The sequence below is a fragment of the Mus caroli genome, unplaced genomic scaffold (genome assembly GCF_978045245.1).
Source record: "Mus caroli unplaced genomic scaffold, Mus_caroli_1 scaffold_17, whole genome shotgun sequence".
NCBI classification, from domain to species: Eukaryota; Metazoa; Chordata; class Mammalia; order Rodentia; family Muridae; genus Mus; species Mus caroli.
In genome coordinates this window covers 81,545,090-81,552,181 of record NW_028227272.1, presented here as the reverse complement: position 1 = coordinate 81,552,181, position 7,092 = coordinate 81,545,090, and positions in this window count along the sequence as shown.

The window sequence follows — 7,092 nt, the reverse complement described above, 5'->3', positions numbered from 1 at the left end:
TCTCACAAGAGACAGCTATATTTGGGTCCTTTCAGCAAAATCTTGCTAGTGTATGCAATGGTGTCAGCTTTTAGAAGCTGATTATGGGATGGATCCCTGGATACGGCAGTCTCTAAATGGTCCATCCTTTCATCACAGCTACGAACTTTGTCTCTGTAACTCCTTCCCTGGGTGTTTTGTTCCCAATTCTAAGAAGGTGCACAGTGTCCACACTTTGGTCTTCATTCTTCTTGAGTTTCATGCGTTTAGCAAATTGTATCTTATATCTTGGGTATCCTAAGTTTTGGGCTCATATCCACTTATCAGTGAATACATATTGTGTGAGTTCTTTTGTGATTGTGTTACTTCACTCAAGATGATGCCCTCCAGGTCCATCCATTTGGCTAGGAATTTCATAAATTCATTCTTTTTAATAGCTGAGTAGTACTCCATTGTGTAAATGTACCATAATTTCTGTATCCATTCCTCTGTTGAGGGACATCTGGGTTCTTTCCAGCTTCTGGCTATTATAAATAGGGCTGCTATGAACATAGTGGAGCATGTGTCCTATTTACCGGTTGGGACATCTTCTGGATATATGCCCAGGAGAGGTATTGCGGGATCCTCCGGTAGTACTATGTCCAATTTTCTGAGGAACTGCCAGACTGATTTCCAGAGTGGTTGTACAAGCTTGCAATCCCACCAACAATGGAGGAGTGTTCCTCTTTCTCCACATCCTCGCCAGCATCTGCTGTCACCTGAATTTTTGATCTTAGCCATTCTGACTGGTGTGAGGTGGAATCTCAGGGTTGTTTTGATTTGCATTTCCCTGATGATTAAGGATGTTGAACATTTTTTCAGGTGCTTCTCAGCCATTTCGTATTCCTCAGGTGAGAATTCTTTGTTTAGCTCTGAGCCCCATTTTTTAATGGGGTTATTTGACTTTCTGGAGTCCACCTTCTTGAGTTCTTTATATATATTAGATATTAGTCCCTTATCTGATTTAGGATAGGTAAAGATCCTTTCCCAATCTGTTGGTGGTTTTTTTGTCTTATTGATGGTGTCTTTTGCCTTGCAGAATCTTTGCAGTTTCATGAGGTCCCACTTGTCAATTCTCGATCTTACAGCACAAGCCATTGCTGTTCTATTCAAGAATTTTTCCCCTGTGCCCATATCTTCAAGGCTTTTCCCCACTTTCTCCTCTATAAGTTTCAGTGTCTCTGGTTTTATGTGAAGTTCCTTGATCCACTTAGACTTGACCTTAGTACAAGGAGATAGGAATGGATCGATTCGCATTCTTCTACATGTTAACAACCAGTTGTGCCAGCACCATTTTTTGAAAATGCTGTCTTACTTCCACTGGATGTTTTTAGCTCCCTTGTCGAAGATCAAGTGACCGTAGGTGTGTGGGTTCATTTCTTGGTCTTCAATTCTTTTTTTTTTTTTTTTTTTTTTTTTTTTTTTTTTTTTTTTTTTTTTTTAAAGATTTATTTATTTATTATATGTAAGTACACTGTAGCTGTCTTCAGACATTCCAGAAGAGGGCGCCAGATCTCGTTGTGGATGGTTGTGAGCCACCATGTGGTTGCTGGGATTTGAACTCTGGACCTTCGGAAGAACAGTCGGGTGCTCTTACCCACTGAGCCATCTCACCAGCCCCTTGGTCTTCAATTCTATTCCATTGGTCTATTTGTCTGTCACTATACCAGTACCGCGCAGTTTTTATCACAATTGCTCTGTAGTAAAGCTTTAGGTCCTGCATGGTGATTCCACCAGAGGTTCTTTTATCCTTGAGAAGAGTTTTTGCTATCCTAGGTTTTTTGTTATTCCAGATGAATTTGCAGATTGCACTTTCTAATTCGTTGAAGAATTGAGTTGGAATTTTGATGGGGATTGCATTGAATCTGTAGATTGCTTTTGGCAAGATAGCCATTTTTACAATGTTGATCCTGCCAATCCATGAGCATTGGAGATCTTTCCATCTTCTGAGATCTTCTATAATTTCTTTCTTCAGAGACTTGAAGTTTTTATTATACAGATCTTTCACTTCCTTACTTAGAGTCACGCCAAGATATTTTATATTATTTGTGACTACTGAGAAGGGTGTTGTTTCCCTAATTTATTTCTCAGCCTGTTTATTCTTTGTGTAGAGAAAGGCCATTGATTTGTTTGAGTTAATTTTATATCCAGCTACTTCACCGAAGCTGTTTATAAGGTTTAGGAGTTCTCTGGTGGAATTTTTAGGGTCACTTATATATACTATCATATCATCTGCAAAAAGTGATATTTTGACTTCATCTTTTCCAATTTGTATCCCTTTGATCTCCTTTTGTTGTCGAATTGCTCTGGCTAGGACTTCAAGTACAATGTTGAATAGGTATGGAGAAAGTGGACAGCCTTGTCTAGTCCCTGATTTTAGAGGGATTGCTTCAAGCTTCTCACCATTTACTTTGATGTTGGCTACTGGTTTGCTGTAGATTGCTTTTATCATGTTTAGGTATGGGCCTTGAATTCCTGATCTTTCCAAGACTTTTATCATGAATGGGTGTTGGATCTTGTCAAATGCTTTTTCCGCATCTAACGAGATGATCATGTGGTTTTTGTCTTTGAGTTTGTTTATATACTGGATTACGTTGATGGATTTCCGTATATTGAACCACCCCTGCATCCCTGGGATGAAACCTACTTGGTCAGGATGGATGATTGTTTTGATGTGTTCTTGGATTCGGTTAGCAAGAACTTTATTGAGGATTTTTGCATCTATATTCATAAGGGATATTGGTCTGAAATTTTCTATCTTTGTTGGGTCTTTTTGTGATTTAGGTATCAGAGTAATTGTGGCTTCATAGAATGAGTTGGGTAGAGTACCTTCTGTTTCTATTTTGTGGAATAGTTTGTGAAGAACTGGGATTAGATCTTCTTTGAAGGTCTGATAGAACTCTGCACTAAACCCATCTGGTCCTGGGCTTTTTTTAGTTGGGAGACTATTAATGACTGCTTCTTTTTCTTTGGGGGATATAGGGCTGTTTAGATCATTAACCTGATCTTGATTCAACTTTGGTACCTGGTATCTGTCTAGGAACTTCTCCATTTCATCCAGGTTCTCCAGTTTTGTTGAGTATAGCCTTTGGTAGAAGGATCTGATGGTGTTTTGGATGTCTTCAGGATCTGTTGTTATGTCTCCTTTTTCATTTCTGATTTTGTTAATTAGGATGCTTTCCCTGTGCCCTCTAGTGAGTCTGGCTAAGGGTTTATCTATCTTGTTGATTTTCTCAAAGAACCAGCTCCTTGATTGGTTGATTCTTTGAATAGTTCTTCTTGTTTCCACTTGGTTGATTTCGCCCCGAGTTTGATTATTTCCTGCCGTCTACTCCTCTTGGGTGAATTTGCTTCCTTTTGTTCTAGTGTTTTTAGGTGTGTTGTCAAGCTGCTAATGTGTGCTCTCTCTAGTTTCTTTTTGGAGGCACTCAGAGCTATGAGTTTTCCTCTTAGAAATGCTTTCATTGTGTCCCATAAGTTTGGGTATGTTGTGGCTTCATTTTCATTGAACTCTAAAAAGTCCTTAATTTCTTTCTTTATTCCTTCCTTGACCAAGGTATCATTGAGAAGAGTGTTGTTCAGTTTCCACGTGAATGTTGGCTTTCTATTATTTATTTTTTTTATTGAAGATCAGCCTTAGTCCATGGTGATCTGATAGGATGCATGGGACAATTTCAATATTTTTGTATCTGTTGAGGCTTGTTTTGTGACCAATTATGTGGTCAATTTTGGAGAAGGTACCATGAGGTGCTGAGAAGAAGGTATATCCTTTTGTTTTAGGATAGAATGTTCTGTAGATATCTGCCAGATCCATTTGATTCATAACTTCTGTTAGTTTCACTGTGTCCCTGTTTAGTTTCTGTTTCCATGATCTGTCCATTGGTGAAAGTGGTGTGTTGAAGTCTCCCACTATTATTGTATGAGGTGCAATGTGTGCTTTGAGATTTACTAAAGTTTCTTTAATGAATGTGGCTGCCTTTGTATTTGGAGCATAGATATTCAGGATTGATAGTTCCTCTTGGAGGATTTTACCTTTGATGAGTATGAAGTGTCCCTCCCTGTCTTTTTTGATGACTTTGTGTTGGAAGTCAATCTTATCAGATATTAGAATGGCTACTCCAGCTTGTTTCTTCCTACCATTTGCTTGGAAAATTGTTTTCCAGCCTTTCATTCTGAGGTAGTGTCTATCTTTTTCTCTGAGATGAGTTTCCTGTAAGCAGCAAAATGTTGGGTCTTGTTTGTGTAGCCAGTTTGTTAGTCTATGTCTTTTATCGGGGAGTTGAGTCCATTGATATTAAGAGATATTAAGGAAAAGTAATTGTTGTTTCCTGTTCTTTTTGTTGTTAAAGTTGGCATTCTGTTCTTGTGGCTGTCTTCTTTTAGGTTTGTTGAGGGATTACCTTCTTGTTGTTTCTAGGGTGTGGTTCCTGTCCTTGTATTGTTTTTTTTCCTGTTATTATCCTTTGAAGGGCTGGATTCCTGGAGAGATAATGTGTGAATTTGGTTTTGTCGTGGAATACTTTGGTTTCTCCATCTATGTTAATTGAGAGTTTGGCTGGGTATAGGAGCCTGGGCTGGAATTTGTGTTCTTTTAGTGTCTGTATAACATCTGTCCAGGATCTTCTGGCTTTCATAGTCTCTGGTGAAAAATCTGGTGTAATTCTGATAGGCTTGCCTTTATATGTTACCTGGCCTTTTTCTCTTACTGCTTTTAGTATTCTATCTTTATTTAGAGCATTTGTTGTTCTGATTATTATGTGTCGGGAGGTATTTCTTTTCTGGTCCAGTCTATTTGGAGTTCTGTAGGCTTCTTGTATGTTCATGGGCATCTCTTTCTTTAGATTTGGGAAGTTTTCTTCTATAATTTTGTTGAAGATGTTTGCTGGTCCTTTGAGTTGAAAATCTTCACTCTCATCCACTCCTATTATCCATAGGTTTGGTCTTCTCATTGTGTCCTGTATTTCTTGGATGTTTTGAGTTAGGATCTTTTTGCGTTTTACATTTTCCTTGATTGTTGTGCCGATGTTCTCTATGGAATCTTCTGCACCTGAGATTCTCTCTTCCATCTCTTGTATTCTGTTGCTGATGCTCACATCTATGGTTCCATATTTCTTTCCTAGGGTTTCTATCTCCAGTGTTGCCTCATTTTGGGTTTTCTTTATTGTGTCTACTTCCCTTTTTAGGTCTAGTATGGTTTTGTTCATTTCCATCATCTGTTTGGATGTGTTTTCCTGTTTTTCTTTAAGGACTTCTACGTGTTTGATTGTGTTATCCTGTTTTTCTTTAAGGACTTGTAACTCTTTAGCCATGTTCTCCTGTAATTCTTTAAGGGAGTTATTAAAGTCCTTCTTGATGTCCTCTATGCTTTTAGATCCGTGTCTAGCTTTTCCGGTGTGTTGGGGTGCCCTGGACTGGGCGAAGTGGGAGTGCTGGGTTCTGATAATGGTGAGTGGTCTTGGTTTCTGTTAGTAAGATTATTACGTTTACCTTTTGCCATCTGGTAATCTCTGGGGTTAGTTGTTATTGTTGTCACTGTTTAAAGATTGGAGCAGACTCTGTGTTCCACTCACCTGAAGTCTCAAAATCCTGTGGCGGGTGTCGTGGGTAGCTGGCGGGTGTCAGCCGACCCTGTGCTCTAGCTACCCAGTTGCTGGTCCGACTGGATGAGGCTTTTTGCCCTACTCAGGCCGGTTTTCTGCTTCCCTAACTAAGGCAGTCTCAGGTCCTGTGCGCAATTGGATTGGTGCAGAAGCTGTGTTCCACTCACCAGAAGTCTTAAGATCCTGTGGCGGGTGTTATGGGTAGTTGGCGAGTGTCAGCCGACCCTGCGCCCTAGCTACCCCGGTGGTGTTCTGACCAGAAGAGGCTTGTGGCCCTACGTAGGCCGGATTTCTGCCTCCCCAACTAAAGCAGTCTCAGGTCCCGCGTGATTGGACTGGAGCAGAAGCTGTGTTCCACTCACCAGCAGTCTCAAAATCTTGTGGCGGGGGTCGTGGGTAGCTGGCGGGTGTCAGCCGACCCTGCGCTCTAGCTACCCCGGTGCTGGTCAGGCTGGAAGAGGCCTGTGGCCCTACTCAGGCTGGTTTTCTGCTTCCCTAACTAAGGCAGTCTCAGGTCCCGCGCGCAATTTGATTGGAGCAGAAGCTGTGTTCCACTCACCAGAAGTCTTAAGATCCTGTGGCGGGTGTTGTGGGTAGCTGGCGAGTGTCAGCTGACCCTGCTGGTTTGGTTTTATAATAGGTGTGGAAAGATTTCATGTCTGGAATGTTGTTAAACAGAGAATAACCTTCATGATGAGCTTATGGTATACAGGGGTCAATGAGAGGAACTATATGTTAGCAACTGTGGGTGGAAGTATAGAAACGTACGAAGAATGAATCACATACTCACTAATAAGGTCTCCTGAAACTCTAGTGCTAGTGCATAAGTAGGAATTTGAACATGGTACTTGAAGGCCAAGTTTGAGGAGATGTTTTTTTCCCACTGGTGTCACGTGAGTTTCCAGTCAAGCATTGGTAGTAGCCCTGGGGGGGCTGCTATTGGCTGCAAGACTAGGACCTCAGACATGGCTGTGAAGAAGATGAAAACAAGGTCAAATTAAGTTTTCTGAGAGAATCTACATCATTTGCCATAATATCTAGTCAAAAAAGGGGCCTTTAAAGAGTAAGGTTGATCGTTTTCACTTCTGTTCCCAAGTTCCTACAAGTTCCCCCTTTGACCAACTCTACCCTAAGATGAGTCAAGAAAGAGGATTCTAGGAATTGTGGTTCTCATCTTCAACAGATTCATTGTAGAGCAATTATTATGGGCAACATTTAAAAAATATAGTTTAAAACAAGACAGAAGACAATACATAAACCATGTCAAGTCTTATATGACACATATATAAGACAATATAAGATTACTAAATCTGTGACCTGATTCTCTGCAAGTGTTCAGTGAATAATATGATCATCCCAGACCAACTATTTCTAAACTTTCTTGTATAAAGCAATATAAATCATATTCTGGGATGGATAATTGGGTTAGGATTGTGTTAGATTTTGAAAAATGTGAACTTGAGAAGAAAGTTGT